The 19,725-nt window shown below is 35.0% G+C and overlaps 1 protein-coding gene and 1 non-coding gene across 2 annotated transcripts in view; one reads left to right on the top strand and one right to left on the bottom strand.

The window, feature by feature from the left end:
- Positions 1-19,725, top strand: part of TENM3 (teneurin transmembrane protein 3) — a 701,853-nt gene that overhangs the window by 344,809 nt on the left and 337,319 nt on the right. The window lies entirely within an intron of this gene.
- TRNAK-UUU (transfer RNA lysine (anticodon UUU)) lies at positions 19,576-19,648 on the bottom strand. Its single transcript has one exon. It is a non-coding gene; the product is annotated as a tRNA-Lys (tRNA).

Here is a 19,725-nt window from a genome sequence, read left to right on the forward strand (position 1 = left end):
TTGGAGGAGCTTTCAACCAACATGTGGACTCAATCCTGTCAACACTAATTATAGTAAATCTCTTAAATCAAGAGGGCATAATATCAATGAGAACATAACTTAATCCAGTAGCACAAAATTGTCCTAAGGTTGGAATATATTGGCATAGTGAGACAGTTATAGAAGTTGTAAGATCATAGTTGAAGATTGTGTTTGTTATCTTATATAATATATTCCTTCCTGAGTTTAGTTCCTGGAAAAATTTATTCTTGCCAATAAATTTGATTTCTTCTTTCAGCAAGTGGAAACTATGTAACTTAACATTTTCATTTTTGTTATAGTTGCTAAGAAACTACAGTCAAATTTTGTGCCTATTTGTGGTGATTGGACTTTTTTTGATATCAGATCAGACCAAACCGGGGTTTATTTCCCTAATAGTTCATGCTCTCTGCTCCTGGTTGTTCTGTCAAAATTTATCCCTATTGTGGATGTTGCTTAATTTTGTAAAGTACTTGAAAACTATTCAGAAATGTATACTGACATTAATTTCTTTTAAAAGAATTGTTAAGTGAAATCAACCATTTTTATAACCAATATGGAAAAATACTATGGTTTAAGAAAAATTAGTTTTTTAGCAATCTAGTTATTTTATGATATGTCTGCATGGGAAAGACAAATGAGCTTTCTTTTTTAAAAGCATCAACTACATTTCCAAAATCTACCTTAACCCTTTGGGTTTGAAGTAATTCTTTAAAATAGGAATTCTGATTCTGCACTTGCCTAGAAATGTGGTTCACTCAGAACATGTGTAATACTGAACTAACCTGAAGAAATGTGCAAAATAAATCCTTATAAAATTTCCCAGAGAATTTTATTATGGGACTGTGTAAAAGCTTTGCTGTTGGGACTTCCTTGGCAGTCCAGTAGTTAAGACTCTGCACTTTCAATTCAGGGGGCACAGGTTCTATCCCTAGCTGGGGAGATAAGATCCCACATGCAGTGCAGTGAGATAAATAGATTAAAAAAAAAAAAAAACTTTGCTGTTTACATCATATATGAAATAATTGTTCAGAACACACATAGATAGAGACCAAAATCACTTAGAAGAGAGAAAGGTACAAAATAGATATCAGCTTTGCATTTATTTTTTAAAAATCTACTATTACTGTAACTGAAAGATTAAAACAATTTTCAGCTTTCCAGTGATTTCATTTGTGCCACTTCACTAGATCTCAACCTTTGATGTTGGCTAAACCGGTGGATAATTTTCTTGTTTTGAATACTAATTGGTGACACACTATTCATCGACATACCATTTCAAAATATTTAAATATCTGTTAAGTCCATTTTTTCCATAAGCCTATGGATTTCAGCTGGATCTTTCACAGGAGAGAGAAGGAAGGCCAACTTTTCCTTGCTTCTGTAACTGTATTTTCTGACCACAAAGATTTTCAAGCCTCATGGCATATTTGAATGGTCTCATCATTCTGTCACTGTTGTCTTTGATTCCAAAAGAGAATGTAGCATTTCAAATGTCGGAAATGTGCTATAGATTTTTTGGCAGCAGAAAGGAAGTCAGTTTAACTTTCGTGTCTTTAAGAAATATATAATGTTATAACCAAAATTAGTACTCTGAAATTATTTTGCTCTGAAATTGGAAAGAACTAATATACATCTATTATGTTATACATGAACCCTTTGACTGGGAGCCAGGTTTGAACATTTCTTTTTACTAGAAATCGACTTTCATATATTCATTTATTCACTTGGCATGAAAAGAGAAACAGGCAAAGATGGAGCAAAAAAGTTGCATATAGAAATGTTAAGTTAATATAAAGTAAGGTTCATTAGCAGAGAGGTATCATTTACCTGTTTGCATATACAACAGTGAATAAACAGCTGTGTGCAAGTATTTTAATTATCCTAAGTTGCCAATCTATCTAAAAACAGAAAAACTTAAAATATATCAACATAAAATAAATGCTTATTAAAATTTTAAACAATGATCTCGAAGTGAAAATTGACCTAATTTAAATATAGATTTTTTTTTTAGTCGTGATCTGATATGCTTTTTTTTTTCTTCTTCACATCATAAAGTGCACTTATAATAAGCTACTTATAGTCATTTAAAAGGAGTTGTTTGGCATGCTTGTCATCCTGAGACACCTTGTAATAAATCCAATCCCCACCTCCCCAACATACCATATGTTTAATTAATTAAAAATAAAACTTTTAACCAAACTTGTAAAAGCACCAAGAAATTGTCTCAAGTAAAGAGCACCTGGAGCCTATATTTTAGAATCCCTATGGTTAGTTGCTATAATATAGGTGAAAATTTGAATATTATAGGAAATAAGTAGTCTTAATGCACACCCCAGGAGAAATTGCTTTTCTCTCACTGGTGTCTCTTTTCAAATATCTATAATGCCTTTTTATTTTCAACAGCTGCTTAATATGTTATATAAGTTAAAGTATGGTGAAGCTTAGTCATATAAAACCTTTTGAGACATCAGGAAATGTGATATTTCTGACCAGCTGCAAAAATGGTAACTTCTTAGGAAAAAAAAATGAGCATCATAAAACAAAAAGTAGGCAGGGAGAATATTAATCTTTTCCTTCCTTGTATTTTCTCTCTCATATTGCTTTCTGTCTTTTAAACCTCTAACAGAGCTCTAACCTTTAAAAGTTCTTCGAATCAAGCAATTTTTCATGATCTGGCTGTCTCCTGATTGTTTTTATTTCAGTTTAACATTTCTTCTGATACACTACATTTTTTCAAGGTATTTATAAGATTTTATTCCTGAGTTCAGCTGAGGTTAATAACTCATGACTTAAATCAGGTCATGTGCATGTGACTTTTCTGAGGGTCGCAAGTGATTTCCCAAAGTAACTGTAATAATATTATTCCTTGATAGAATTTGTTTTAAGATAATAAATCTGTCTATACAGTTATACAAACGATACCCTAATAAGTGGTCTTCCCTATTAATGACATGGAAATGATCTTACTGATCGAAAAAACGATCTAAACCTGCAATGCAGGGTCTTTACCGGTGTCTTACAGGGTCTTTACAGCAGCTTTACAAATTCTGACAGTAATGTCTACATGACTGTCTGTGTCCTTTCTGTGTCTTCATCATAATTGTGTCACTGAGTATGTTGTGAGTAAATATGAATGACAAAATACTTAATTCTAAGGTAGTGAATTTCCATTTCCAATCTAATATGCAGAATGGAAAACAATAATAGGGAATAAATCTTCAATTTTGTTTCTCATTGATCTGTGCTATGTAAGATTTGAATGTTTATTAGTTTCTCAATAATCAAATATAAAAATCATTATCACCAATGCAAAAAATTATCCAACCCTGTTACTTTGTGAACAATATACCCCTATCTTGCATATTCTTTTACATTTTGCTTGCATTCATGTTTTATGGGTTGCTAACATCAATGTGTAGAACAATGATAGAAAAAGTATTCCTAAAATATAGTCTCCTATAGCTAAAATAGTCAATGCCAGAAATGACTTATTATCCAATAAAAGCTTAAAAATCGCTTTGAGGGGGAAAAATAAATATTACATTGGCATATTCAAGTGTCAAGAAGTAAAGACAAAAATAGGTATCAGGACAAAAAAGAGATTTATATTTTTCTAAATGATAGTTATATTTCATGTAAATTTGGCAGAGTTAAAAATCCGTGTTCTTAGGACAGAGCCAAAAACAAAAAAGAAAAAAAGCCAAGAAGAGTCCATCATTTTGATGATTTATGTTTCTAACATACTCTTTGAAAATATAGATGATCAAGGACATTTTTCATGTTTTAACTAAATGTTTGATATCTACACATCTCTCCAAAAGAAGATTTACATTTCAAAATTTGAATTTATACATAAAGACATGTTTCAGGTATATGGTTTTTTAATATCCCTAATTTTGAAAAAAAAAAACCTCTAATTTGGCCTTAAATTAAAATATAAAATGAATTATTATATTATTATTTCCAAAGTATTTATCTCTGTAGGTGCTCTATGATTTGCCTTGGGAACAAATGTTTTTGAAAATATTGGGGAACAAAGAAAATCAGGCCGGAAAAGTAGAATATTTCAACCGAAAGGTATAGTGTGTTGAATTGCAGTAGACAGCGATGCTGATGGAGAAGCTGGACAGTCCTGTTAGGTATGGCTTCACTTTTATTTTCAGATAACAAGTCAAGGAAACAAGTCAGAAATAGAGAACATATACAACAGGTTCTCCAGGAGCAACGTCTGTTTAACTGTAGAATTCATAATGTGCTTTACTTATTTGGAAAGAGGGTTTCTGGGTCGACTAGGGGTTCACAGACACAGAACTGGGACCCGTGAGGAGATTCAGGAACCAAGGACATAAGAACTGAAAGGAGGAAATCTGAGACAAGCCCTTAGAGTGATGTGACTGGCCCCTCTCTTCTGAATCACATTCTGCCTTTGCGGTTATGCACGAAAGTCACAGGAGATTATATATAGAAGACATAGAAGTCACAAGGAGATTATATATAGAAGGTGATTTTTAAAATAGTTTTGGAGAATTAATCTTCAGATCAATGCTGACAATTCTGAGTTGCCAGGACCTTCTGTTTATTTATTCATTTAAAGATTTTAATTATTAATCACCATAACAAGTGCTTCCTGAGTGTATTATGCTGGCTCTTTGCTAAATGTACGTTACTCATGATCTTATTTAACTTTTTATATAAACCCTATAAAGCAAATCCTATTATTATCCCCATTTTTCAGATGAGGAAACTGAGGTTAAGAAAAGTTAAGAAATGTGTCTGATTGTATCCAGTAAGGGGCAGAAGTGGGATTTGAGCAAATCTCTCTGATTTTTATAATGTTGCCCAATTCGCAGGCAACCTTATATTTTGAATGAATTTCTGACTCTCACAAATATAGATGTGTTTTAAGAGGCAAATATTGTGCAGTTCTAAGGTGGATGAAATCTTGCTTTAAATTAATCTATTTGTAGTTACAAAATGAATTAATGCTGAACAGTTGACATGGCTCAAGCACTGTCACTTGGATTACTACATGATTGGTCCCAGTCACCCAGAGAGAATAATCTATTGTGCCTCTCTCTCTCTCTCTGTCTCTCTCTCAAACACACACAGACACACATGCACATACTGTACTATCCTGGTGAGGATTTATTATTCCTGCATATGGCCAATAATTTGAGAGGTATGGCCTCTGGGATTCTTCTGTGAAATGATGAGTTTTGTCTGGAAGTTTCCAGAGCCCTTATAAAATTTAAAAGTGGAGCACAGGTACAGTTGCTCATAGAAATTAAAGGAAAATTTTAGTTTAACTATGGTCTCTTTGGAGGCAAAACCTTTTGAATATGATTGTATATTGTGAACATTCATGTTAGGATTGATAAATGGATATATACCAAACTATAGGCATGTCTAAAGTAATGGTTGTTATAAAGATATTCTAGGTTGGAGCCATGATAGCAAACCAATAATAAATCAACAGTTTGGAATTCTGGATTTTATTTAACTCCCTTAGAAGTCATATCTCCACGTGGAGAGGCAAGTTTTCTTACGTCCTATGTACATCTCCATTTTGGAAGCCACTTGCTTCTAGCATATACGTTGTCTGGATGACCAGGAGTTCACATAAGTGCAAGGGAAAAAGGTTGAGTGCTGTAGAAATAAATCTAGTTCTTCCAGGGACTAGCAAGGTTTCATCACTGGACAGCTTGCAGAACAGCTTGGGGAAGGTAATTCTGAAATGCGTGCAATGTCACCCGAGAAGTGACATTTTGGAATAAAACTTTCCCTGTTATTCTGTTTCTGTTTTGTAGATAAGTTCATTTGTGTCATAGAAACTAACATAACATTGTAAATCAACTATACTGCAATTTGGAAAAAAAAAAACTTTCCCTTAGACTGGTTGAAACCCAGATTTCTGTGAGCCCTTGTATATATCTTCATCAACTTACCCATCTTTATCTTCACGTCCATTACCATCATCCTTTGTTATCTTCTGGCCCTCTCACTGCCAGTCATGCTGAGAAAAAGGCGATAGAAAAGATACCATCCCCAAAGTGACAGCTTAGAAACACTAATGATTATGTGGTGTCGCTTCCCTAAGCCAGTGGCCAAGCGAGGAATAAACTTAAGCCCTGGCACAATGTACCCATCCTTCTAGATCAGAGTTTCTGCCCTTATTACATGCTGTATGTATGACTTTGAAAGATAAAATAAATAGGAGGTGTATTATCTTAATTCCCATTTGTTGCTGGGTGCTCTCCTGAGAATTCCCAAAAGAATCCAGAAGAGAGAACTTCTGTTAGTCAATGTTTAGCCTCTGGCCATAACTATCTTCAGATTCAGAGCAGTAAGGATGAGCAAGAAAGTGAAATGTGAGAATCAAAGAGAACTGAGATGTCTGCTCTCGCATTCATATGGATCTGTTCTATATTTATGCTTATTAGGATTCTTTTAAAACAAAAGAAAATAAAATGAAGTGAGCTATGAAGAAAAGAAACACTCAAAGCTGTTTCTAATCAGCAGGGAATATTCATATTCTTGATTTGCAGCTTATGGAGGTCTGAATCAGCTAGCGAAGGTCCTCCCGACTGTGACCTCAGGGGCTGTAATGGCCCTTCAGAATTCCCAGGTTCCCACTGAAGTTCATCATCCTGGATTACCATTGGTTGAAGGTCAGATTTAAATGCCAGCTTTGCAATTTTCTTCTTAGGCAATTGCCCTGGGAGATGAATCCCACTGCGGTTAAGAGGAAACTGTCTTAAGATAACTTCCTAAATTCTTTCTGGTAAAATATCCCTCATCTCCAAGCCCAGTCTTCTCTTTTTTGTCTATATAAAAACTATTTGTAATGCAAATGCAGCCCTCTGTCATAAAGCACTTCTGAAGCCATGCAAAATTCTTTAAATGTAGTAAAGGTGCCTACTTATCAATGGGTAGCTATAGTTTTTTTAAAAATTCCTTTTACAAGAGTGTAAGCTGTGACATTAGAAGCTGCTAAGGCCAAGTAAGCAGTGGGCTGTAGTTCTTTGCAAATGGCATCATGAAGTGAAGTTGCATCTTTTGACACCAAAACACATGAATTCTGTGGTGGCCTGGAAGGCGTCCCTGCGTTACTTTGACCTGTTGTCACGTTGATATCGCCGCTTCTGTTGTTGGCTTCGGGTAACCTCATAATCAAGTCCCTGCTGCCTTAAAAATTAATTATGATAAGAATTTCTTTTCAGTTCAGACTGTTCAACAATGCCTCACGTGCAGGCTGCAAATTATGAAGTGTAAATTAGGGCATCACTGAGCAGGAAAGATCCCAAGGAACCAATTTAAGAATTCTCTCTGGATTTGGTGGAGACCTGGAAATCATCCCTTCTGGAGGAATCACTTGAAATTAGAATCTTAGAATCGACTTGCCATTCAGGTTCACTGTGTATTGGGCTGAACTTTCTTGGGGGAGAAAAATGTGCTAAATGTATGAGAACAAATTTTTTAATTTTGCCTCTCATACTACAATTCCTTATTTAAAAAAATTTGCGCACAACCGCCATGCACAATTCTCAGCAAGCCACTTACATATTAACTCATTTAATACTTATAGCAACTCTATGAGGTCGGTGGTATTGGTGCCCCATTTTACAGATGATGCTACTGAGGCTCAGAAAGTAAGAAATGGGGAGGTCACAGGCCTAGTGTCAGCCAGTCTTGCTCCATAGTCCCTGCTTCCAATCTCAAAATAATGCTGCCTCAACAATTTGGCTGAGTTCCTGAACTCTCCTTTATTAAATGTACAAAATAGGCAGTAAATAGTTTCTAAGGTGTGGTGAATAAGATTACTTTAAAAATTAATTTTCCACACATCAGACTTCAGGAACACCAGTCATCTGTTTCCCATGACTTTCTGAGGTCTGAAGGAAAGACTCAGCTTGCCCTTGGTGGGTTTTCCTTCCTAATGGCCCTTGGGCTTTAACCCCTTCCCTCTGCTTCACCATTATCACCATTTTGTTTGTTTTCCATCTTCCAAAATTTGTCAACATCCTTTTCTGCTGTCATTGCATTTCCCCTTCCCTTTGTTCATGTGTGTATGAATTTAAAAATTTTCTTTACTATCATTTTATTTTCAGAGTTCTGGTAGGGTTGTATGAAGTATTTACAGAAGAAGAGGTGGGGAGAGGGTTGTAAAGAAGATATTAGTTATTTCTTCACATCCTTAAAACCCTTTCTTCCAGATCACCCTTTATTTGCAGAAGTTAAAGTTTAGTCCCAAATAGCTCTGAATATGAAACCCATAATGTAAAAGTTTTCACAGCTGTGGTCAATATGGCCGCATTATTCTTTCAAACTGCTTGGCGATGTCCAGTGTTAAGAAGGCAGTGTTCTGAAAAACTGCTCACTCCAAAGGCTTTAAAAATGGAGTTAATGAAGTTCAGTGAAATAAACTGAAAGTTAAAAATCAGCAGTGGGCAAGGGAACAATACCACTACAAAATACTCGTGTTTCCTAAAATGTATGCAAAGCTTCATATGTTAATACTGCAAATTCCAAGATGGCCAATTTATTTTTAAAATAAGGAACACCTGTTTATCATCAACCATAACAATAAGATGTTTAATTTTGAGAGAATGTTTTTGGCAGTTGCTAATAAGCCATACTTTAAGATTTAAAATAGTTTTAATATATTCTGATGAGCTACTTATAAGGCATGAGGAAGAACATTTAGATATTGCTTGACTTTCACTTATATTCAGTGACTTAAACCTATACTTTACATTAACTTTAGTCATTCTTTTCCCATATTATAGTTAGTGGAAAAAAGGTACTTAAGAGTTCTGTTACTTTTATCTTACTGTGTTGTATTACTCAAGGAAAAATTAAGGCAGGATTATCAGTGTCCCACAAATATGTTCTTAAAAAAGCATTTTTACTTGTAAAAGTATATAAGAATTAAAATGAAGTGTATGAAAAACCCTACAGTAAGTAAGCTAAGACTGTCATTCAATTATATTTTGAATTGTTGACTGGTCCAATATTTCCTACTTTTTGTGTTTGCAATTGGTAATAGTCTACAGTTAATGGAAAAAGTTAAAAATTTTTAGAAATATTAAAAGTGGCAAAAAAAAAAAAGTGGCAATTTAACTAGCAGCTCTTTCTGAAAAAGTGAAAAAGCAAAAATGTAAATAAATGGAATGTTTCTTATAAATTTCAGTGTAAAAATATCTTAATAAATCTTTAATGGCAAGTTGCATTTTCATTTCTTAGATTTGAAGCTTTCAGTAAAGTCTTTTTCTCTAGCACTTTATTATCCCTGTTGATTTATATTTTTTACACAATTTTGTTCATTTGTGTTCAATTTGTTTAACACAATTGTTAAGCATATTGTGTTCAATTTGTTTAATTGCTGTTGTCTCTGATTTAGGCCTGAATTTTTTTAAATGTACATGACCAAAAATTTTCAATGTAAGAATGTCCAAAATAAGTGTTTAATTTGAGGATTTTGCACAAATTTTACCATGTTACTACCCTTAAAAGAAACAATGAATGGACAAAATTAACATAATCTGCTTAAAATGAGCTAAATTGACCTATTTTTAAGTTAATTCTATAGGGAAGTGAGTATGTTTGCTAGAGGCAGGATCAGCTATCAACATCCTCCTCCCTCCAACCACAGACTTGCTTTTTTTGTTTGTTTTCTTTTTAACAATCAAGGTTAAGAGGAATTTAAAAGGAGAGAATAATAATACAGAAGAGTGCCATTTTTATGAGTTAAATTTTTGCTGACTTTATCTCCTAAAATTATATCTAACCTCATCAGTTATGACTGAAATCAAAGAACAGATGCATGCATAACTAAATCACTTGGCTATACACCTGAAACCAACACAACAACATTGTTAATCAACTATACCCCAATATCTGGAGAAGGGAATGGCAACCCACTCCAGTATTCTTGCCTGGAAAATCCTATAGACAGAGAAGCCTGGCAGGATACAGTCCATGGAGTTTCAAAGAGTTGGACGTGACTGAACGACTAATGACCCCAATAGAAAATAAAAGGTTTTAAAAATAAAAAAACAAAAAATACTGGAAATTTATTTACTCAAGAATTTTATGTTATTCTCAAAGTAATGGTTACTGGCACAATAGAGTTTTCACTTTAATCTGTGTTATTGACATTTTGTCCATCATTTTCTTAACTTGAAACAATCAACAGAACAGTGAAACAAGGTATAATGTGTTAAGAAAAATATATTATGTAAAAACTGTATCATTTTGATGATGTGGCATAACATAGATAGGAAAGATGTCTGAGATGTTATATCAAAATTTAGTGCTTGCACATTGATTCTTATTTTTAGATTTTTTTGAGAATATTCACTTGCTACATTATTTTGCTTTTAATAATGAAGATAATCATCTAAGGAAATAAACACTTGACTCATTCACTCTTTATTTTTCTTTCCACACTAGCCGTTGCACTTTTAAGTAATGGCTTCAGAAAATAAATGTTATATAATTTAGGGGACTATGTGAACTGAATTACAGTCTCTGGAGTGATCAAGGAAGATGTTTATTGTTTTTTATTGTTTTAAATTTCTTTAAAAAAAAAAAGTCAAGCAATCCATATTATTACGCTTGCCTAAGACAACTACTGAAAACATTTGTACTTCTTACATATCCTGAAGGCTGATCTTGTCTAACTCATATTAACCTACTCTGTAAGGATCACAAATCTTCAGACAATCTCCTATATCTTAGTAATTTATTTTCTGTCAAACATATAAAACAAATCTTGGTAAAACATTCCATTAGAAAGGGAGAGAGTTTGGAGGAGACTTTTCCGTGGTGGTATGCACTGCGTTTTCAGGAGTGTCTGATGAAACACAGATGTTTCCAAGTGCCCCAAGGATGGTTAGTCAAGACCAGATTGATCCCTGGTTAATCTCCGAAACCTCGTGCTTCCATTCTTTCTATCAAAATATATTGCTTTCTTTTGCTGAATGAACTCCACTGAGTTGGCCACAAAAGAGTTGAATCAAAAACGCTCAAAGTGGAAATTGAACATGTTAGGATTTCTGCAATGGTATATTATGCATTTCTTTCCGAAATGTTCCAAATGTAATTTGGTTTGGGAGTAAATGTCTCTTTTACTTTAAGCAGTGCCAGTATTTACACATGGACCATCAGTTCAGTTCTCATGGATATTTTGCAGTATTCTGACAAATAATGGATTTACCGGAGAAAGTAATTGGTTGCATGGGTAGCTTAGCTCCTTCCACACTCCAATATTGGAGAACCACGGAGAATGTAGTATTTTATCTAGTTTTTAATCTTTGACTTAAAAAAACTAATGAAAGCAGACACACTGCCGTAGAAAAAATTTTAAATCAAATAAGCGGCCTGAAGATAGTTAATACAACTACCAAGGTAATGACGAAGGACTGTCACACCATCATTGACACTTAGGTAAATCTCTTTTCAGAAATATAAAGAAAAACATGAGTGGATGCTTTTTCCATCATTTTCATTGTGTTGTCAATTTCCTTTGTACAACTAGAACCCTACTTTTACCAGAAGCTAAAATAAAATAGGGATTAATTTAGTCATTAATGTACTTTGCAGTAAACTAATTGTATTTCAGAATATTTAGACCTTATTTCAATGTCTTAATATCTTTTGGGCCCAGATCACTTTCCTTAATATGAAACAAAAACCTGTTATTATCTCATTACTTGATCTGACAAGTATTTTAAAACTCCATGTGATTTTGAACCTAGGCTTAATACTTTGACAAATATAATTTAAAATATTAAGATTAATTGTTAAATTTATAGAACAATTCACAATCTTCTAAATAGAAAATAAAATCCCTCCATGTTCATTATCTGTTGAAAATTATTGAATTTCTAAACATGTTTCCAAAATATTTGCCTTTCAGTTTTGCATATTTGTATTTCTAATTTCTTTCATGCTGAGGCATCTGTTCATGATTTCTAGCTTATTTTCAAAATCTTTTTGTGTTACTGTTCAGATTTGATATTTAAATTCTTTATGTGCTGAATGACTTCTAGGGACTCAGTCAGTAAGACTTTTCAGATTCATAAATTTTTAAAAACATCATCGTGGGTTTTTTCACTTGGGAAAATATTCCACTTTTTACTTATACTCGTTGAACAGAATCTGTGTTATAACTTTTGTTTTGATGTTTGGACATTCAGATGTTTTTGTGACGGAGATCACATTTCTGAAAAATTATTTTTTCAAATACAGCCTTAATTCCAGAATATAGAAGTGAAACCTTAAACATGCAAAAGGGAGTTTCCGTTTGCTTTGAGGGAGGGGTGGCCATATTTTGAGAGGAACTTCTCCTTTGGGAGAGAAAGGAAGCCGGGTTCCCCAGGATGGAACTTGCCTGGCTCTCTTTTCAGCAATGGAATTGTTACTCATTAAGGTAAAAGCCAGGCTGTGGTTTGGGTTATATGTGTTTTCTGTTAATTCACTTAAAAAATGCTTTCCTTCCCTACATATTCCTTGTAAACGATAAGTCTACAGGATAATATATATACCCATCTTTATATATAGCCTTAGAAAATGACATAGATAAATATCACTTTGTGCTAAAAATAAGCCCATAGTAATAAAGAGGTCAGTCCGGAGTCACAGGGTACATAAAACAGACTGGATTTTGAGTCATGACATCTACACAGACTGCAATACTGCTGAATTTTCATATTAAGAGATTTTGGCTGAAGGAATTCAGACACATACACAGTATGGCCCCAGAAATCTTGCCAAGAAAAGTTGAGTTTAAAATGTAGGGGAACTGATCCAAGAATAGGCCTCAAACATGTTGCATTCATTACACGCAGCTGCGTACATGAGAAGTGACTTTTTATCCCCACCTACCAAAACCCTATCCAGAGCTGTCATTTTTTTTTTTTTTTTTTGCCAACTTGCTGACCTTTCTCTTCCCACAAAAGGGAAATGTGATTGACAGATGATTATTCAAAACATTTTGGCAATAAAAAAAAAAAGCATGCTAATGTATTTGCTCTAAATACAACACATTTTTTTAAATTTTTTTCTTATTTTTTTTTTAATACAACACATTTTTAAAGAGACATTTCTTAGAAGCTCAGTTTTTGTGAGTAAATATTAACTAACCAACGTTATGGAGAAACCCAGCCTGGAGTCAGAATGCTGGTGGAGGCTGCGTTGGGTGCTTTTGGAGTATAAGGATTTAGAGGTACTCGGGTTACCTGGGCGGTAAAGAAGTATGATCAGGGAACTTGGCAAAGAAAGAGAGAAACACAGAAACCCATGTCCATAGGCCTGGAAAAAACAAATGTCAATCGCGACACATGAGCAATGGTTGAGCCAGGTTTTAGGGGGATGGAGGGAGCATTGAGAAATACCCATCGCTACCGAGGTACAGTTCTCTGCTTCTGCTTCTCACACCACTGCTGGTAGATGTTCCCCCATTTTATCTGCAGACCTAGCTTCTCCAAAGCAGGATCTGGTCAATGGAGTCTAGTCTCCATCTAGAACAGAGTGCAGCCCATGTTGGTCTTAGCAACCCTGACAGACGTTTACTGGATGCTGGCCCTGCCAATAGTTGGTTTTCTTTGGGTCAACTTTTAATTCCATCAATCACTTGGAGACAGGGTTCCAGGAATGATGCCATGAAGCCAAAAACAGGGATCTTTGGGAAGCTTTGTGTGACTTGTGCAGCCCATATATTTTGTCATAACTGTGTACATTAAAATAACAAAGATTTTAAAAAAATATATGATGCCTTTAAAAAATATTTCACTCTGCTAAATTTTCCAAGGAGAATATTTTAATTTCTCCAAGAGGAAGTACATAATACTAAAGAAAATAATAAGGGGAATGATTTGCATCATTCGTTTTCCTGTCTCTGATGGAAACTAATTCTTATTAAGGGCATTGGACTGATATAAGTGCTTCCCTGTTCCAGTAAGCACAGTGGATAAATACTGTTTAGTCTGGGTGCAAATATGTCTGGCACACAGGGAGTAAAGTCTAATATTTCCCAGTGCTAGGAAATATAGTCTATCTTTTGACCCAACAGATCCTGAGACAACTTCTTGCAAAGACTCTAACCAACTCCATCTTTTTTTTTTGGGGGGGGGGGTGAAATATATTTGGCATTTTGTGACTATTGATATTCCAGAAACAGGAGGCTAATCTTTGTATCTTCCAGACTCAAAGAGTTTTTGCCAATTAACATACAACCAAATGCATGTCAGAAACAATGACACTGCCTCCGTTTCTAAATTCTACTCCAATTCCATAATACTATAGGACTGTTAAGCAATGCTTGGCAATGTTGGACGTTAATAACCTACTCTAATTTTTATTTGTGTCCATGAAAATTGTTTATTTTTAGCTTTTAAATCAGTGATTGAGTGCTATGTTTGATTATGAAATTTATTTCCATGTACATATATAAATTGCATGAGCAATTTCTTCATGTGATATAAATGAGTATGATGAAAATAGAAATGCTTAAATACTTGTTTTCACTTATATCACACCTACATTTTAAATTCTTTAGATCCAGTATTTTAGTTTTTTAAATAATTTATTGCCTACAATGATTAATTGAATTAATGTTTCTCTTAGTGCCAAGGAGTAGAACTGTTTTGCCTTACAAATACGGATCAAATTCAAATGATTGGCCTTGACATTTGGCAAATTTATAAACCTTTATTACAGTAGGATCAAATAATTATCTAACAGCTACAGTTGGTAATTAATCCGTAGTTCAAAATCTGCCACAAATTCAATTCAGGTAGGCCAACTTTATTCAGTGTCTACACACAGCTAATACTATTAGGGATTGAATGTTGAATGAAATATGAACCCTGCTTTTGTTTTGTTTTTTGTTTTTTGTTTTTTTTCAGAGGAGTTTTTTTTTTTTTTTTTTTTTTTTTTTTATTAGTTGGAGGCTAATTACTTCACAACATTTCAGTGGGTTTTGTCATACATTGATATGAATCAGCCATAGATTTACACGTATTCCCCATCCCGATCCCCCCTCCCACCTCCCTCTCCACCCGATTCCTCTGGGTCTTCCCAGTGCACCAGGCCCGAGCACTTGTCTCATGCATCCCACCTGGGCTGGTGATCTGTTTCACCATAGATAATATACATGCTGTTCTTTCAAAACATCCCACCCTCACCTTCTCCCACAGAGTTCAAAAGTCTGTTCTGTATTTCTGTGTCTCTTTTTCTGTTTTTCATATAGGGTTATCGTTACCATCTTTCTAAATTCCATATATATGTGTTAGTATGCTGTAATGTTCTTTATCTTTCTGGCTTACTTCACTCTGTATAAGGGGCTCCAGTTTCATCCATCTCATTAGGACTGATTCAAATGAATTCTTTTTAACAGCTGGGTAATATTCCATGGTGTATATGTACCACAGCTTCCTTATCCATTCATCTGCTGATGGGCATCTAGGTTGCTTCCATGTCCTGGCTATTATAAACAGTGCTGCGATGAACATTGGGGTGCACGTGTCCCTTTCAGATCTGGTTTCCTCAGTGTGTGTGCCCAGGAGTGGGATTGCTGGGTCATATGGCAGTTCTATTTCCAGTTTTTTAAGAAATCTCCACACTGTTTTCCATAGCGGCTGTACTAGTTTGCATTCCCACCAACAGTGTAAGAGGGTTCCCTTTTCTCCACACCCTCTCCAGCATTTATTGCTTGTAGACTTTTGGATAGCAGCCATCCTGACTGGCGTGTAATGGTACCTCATTGTGGTTTTGATTTGCATTTCTCTGATAATGAGTGATGTTGAGCATCTTTTCATGTGTTTGTTAGCCATCTGTATGTCTTCTTTGGAGAAATGTCTGTTTAGTTCTTTGGCCCATTTTTTGATTGGGTCATTTATTTTTCTGGAATTGAGCTGCAGGAGTTGCTTGTATATTTTTGAGATTAATCCTTTGTCTGTTTCTTCATTTGCTATTATTTTCTCCCAATCTGGGGGCTGTCTTTTCACCTTATTTATAGTTTCCTTTGTAGTGCAAAAGCTTTTAAGTTTCATTAGGTCCCATTTGTTTAGTTTTGCTTTTATTTCCAATATTCTGGGGGGTGGGTCATAGAGGATCTTGCTGTGATTTATGTCGGAGAGTGTTTTGCCTATGTTCTCCTCTAGGAGTTTTATAGTTTCTGGTCTTACATTTAGATCTTTAATCCATTTTGAGTTTATTTTTGTGTATGGTGTTAGAAAGTGTTCTAGTTTCATTCTTTTACAAGTGGTTGACCAGTTTTCCCAGCACCACTTGTTAAAGAGGTTGTCTTTTTTCCATTGTATATCCTTGCCTCCTTTGTCAAAGATAAGGTGTCCATAGGTTCGTGGATTTATCTCTGGGCTTTCTATTCTGTTCCATTGATCTATATTTCTGTCTTTGTGCCAGTACCATACTGTCTTGATGACTGTGGCTTTGTAGTAGAGTCTGAAGTCAGGCAGGTTGATTCCTCCAGTTCCATTCTTCTTTCTCAAGATTACTTTGGCTATTCGAGGTTTTTTGTATTTCCATACAAATTGTGAAATTATTTCTTCTAGTTCTGTGAAAAATACCGTTGGTAGCTTGATAGGGATTGCATTGAATCTATAGATTGCTTTGGGTAGAATAGCCATTTTGACAATATTGATTCTTCCAATCCATGAACACGGTATGTTTCTCCATCTGTTTGTGTCCTCTTTGATTTCTTTCATGAGTGTTTTATAGTTTTCTATGTATAGGTCTTTTGTTTCTTTAGGTAGATATACTCCTAAGTATTTTATTCTTTTTGTTGCAATGGTGAATGGTATTGTTTCCTTAATTTCTCTTTCTGTTTTTTCATTGTTAGTATATAGGAATGCAAGGGATTTCTGTGTGTTAATTTTATATCCTGCAACTTTACTACATTTGTTGATTAGCTCTAGTAATTTTCTGGTAGAGTCTTTAGGGTTTTCTATGTAGAGGATCATGTCATCTGCAAACAGCGAGAGTTTCACTTCTTCTTTTCCTATCTGGATTCCTTTTACTTCTTTTTCTGCTCTGATTGCTGTGGCCAGAACTTCCAACACTATGTTGAATAGTAGTGGTGAGAGTGGGCACCCTTGTCTTGTTCCTGATTTCGGGGGAAATGCCTTCAATTTTTCACCATTGAGGGTGATGCTTGCTGTGGGTTTGTCATATATAGCTTTTATTATGTTGAGGTATGTTCCTTCTATTCCTGCTTTTTGGAGAGTTTTAATCATAAATGAGTGTTGAATTTTGTCAAAGGCTTTCTCTGCCTCTATTGAGATAATCATATGGTTTTTATCTTTCAATTTGTTAATGTGGTGTATTACATTGATTGATTTGTGGATATTAAAGAATCCTTGCATTCCTGGGATAAAGCCCACTTGTTCATGGTGTATGATTTTTTTAATATGTTGTTGGATTCTGTTTGCTAGAATTTTGTTAAGGATTTTTGCATCTATGTTCATCAGTGATATTGGCCTGTAGTTTTCTTTTTTTGTGGCATCTTTGTCTGGTTTTGGAATTAGGGTGATGGTGGCCTCATAGAATGAGTTTGGAAGCTTACCTTCATCTGCAATTTTCTCGAAGAGTTTGAGTAAGATAGGTGTTAGCTCTTCTCTAAATTTTTGGTAGAATTCAGCTGTGAAGCCATCTGGTCCTGGGCTTTTGTTTGCTGGAAGATTTTTGATTACAGTTTCGATTTCCTTGCTTGTGATGGGTCTGTTAAGATCTTCTATTTCTTCCTGGTTCAGTTTTGGGAAGTTATACTTTTCTAAGAATTTGTCCATTTCATCCAAGTTGTCCATTCTATTGGCATAGAGCTGCTGGTAGTAGTCTCTTATGATCCTTTGTATTTCAGTGTTGTCTGTTGTGATCTCTCCATTTTCATTTCTAATTTTGTTAATTTGGTTCTTCTCTCTTTGCTTCTTAATGAGTCTTGCTAATGGTTTGTCAATTTTGTTTATTTTTTCAAAAAACCAGCTTTTAGCTTTGTTGATTTTTGCTATGGTCTCTTTAGTTTCTTTTGCATTTATTTCTGCCCTGATTTTTAAGATTTCTTTCCTTCTGCTAACCCTGGGGTTCTTCATTTCTTCCTTCTCTAATTGCTTTAGGTGTAGAGTTAGGTTATTTATTTGGTTTTTTTCTTGTTTCTTGATGTAAGTCTGTAATGCTATGGACCTTCCCCTTAGCACTGCTTTTACAGTGTCCCATAGTGAACCCTGCTTTTGAATTTCTAGTATATTTAAGCCCTATGATACATATGTTTCACAGATTATCTCATTTAACTTTAACAAAAATCCAGTGACATAGGTATTATTCCTAATGTGCATTCATACACAAGGCTTAAAAATGTCAAGCAATTTACTCAAGATCACACATCTAGTAAGTGGACGAGGCAGGATATTTTTTTTTCCTCAATGTGTGTCTTGCAAGATCTTAGCTCCCCAGGGATCAAACCCCTGCCCTCTGCACTGGGAGCACAGACTCTCAACCACTGGACCACCGGGGAAGTCCCAAGAGACAGAATTTGAACTCAGGTATGAATGTACTTGAGGACTTTATGACTGTTCATATTCCACAAACGGGAGGATAATCTTTGCATCTTTCAGACTCACAAGAATTTTTACAAATTAACATGCAGCCAGTGCCTATCAGAAATAATGATGCTGCCTCTGTTTCCATATTCTTCTCCAATTCTGTAGCTTTAAGGCAATACGTAGAATGTAATAAGTGTTGTGATTGTTATGTTTTCTTAATTTGGTGACTATGCAATAATCAACTGACATCTAGCCACCAGGAGACAGGAAAGCTTTCGAGCCAGGCAGAGGAGACATCTAAGATGAGACTGAAAGAAAAATAGGGAAGCTATTAGCTATTAGCTAATTCTATTAGCTGTTAGCTAAGGGAAGATGGATGCTAGTCCAAAGATTAGGAATATCCTATGCACGGTGCCAGCAACTGTCACTGTGGTTGAAAGTGCAAGGACATGTGAGGTCTCAGAATATCTCATCAGCTCTACTTAGGAATTGGGATGTTATCATCATGGCAGTGGGGAGTCATTCAGAATTTTTCAGTCAGGAAATTGGTATGATGATTTGCACCTTTTGGAAAGATTTTTCTGAATGGAGTGTGAAGAATATGAGAGGAAGGTAAGGATAGAGGCAGGTATGATGTTACATCCAAGTGAAAAATGATGGTTGCATCAACAGAGGTAGACATGGTAGTAATGAAAATTGTGAAAGTGGTGGAGGGCCTACGGGTAGATTCAGTGTAGAGAATGGGGAAGGCGGTGCTGATAAAAGAAACCGCTTCCAAGTTTCTTGAACGTTTGGATGGACACAGATTTTTTTGTTCACTGACTCCAGGAATCCAGGAAGAGATGGAAGTTTGTGGCAGATGATTATTTTATTTCATTTCATTTTTTTAAAGGAAAACTACTCAAAGTCAGGGTTTTGGTTCAACTGTGATGAGGTCTTTATTTTTATATTATTTTATTGTTTAGGCCACATTGGGCAGCTTACAGGATCTTAGTTCCCTGACCAGAACTTGAACCTGGGCCCTCAGCAGTAAAAGTGTGGAGTCCTAACCACTGGACCACCAGGAAATTCCTAAAAGATGATTATATTAGCTTTGAACATGTTGCATTTTAGATGCCTGTAGACATCCTATTGAAGCCATTAA

Source organism: Dama dama, chromosome 32, assembly GCF_033118175.1.
Source record: "Dama dama isolate Ldn47 chromosome 32, ASM3311817v1, whole genome shotgun sequence".
Lineage (NCBI taxonomy): Eukaryota > Metazoa > Chordata > Mammalia > Artiodactyla > Cervidae > Dama > Dama dama.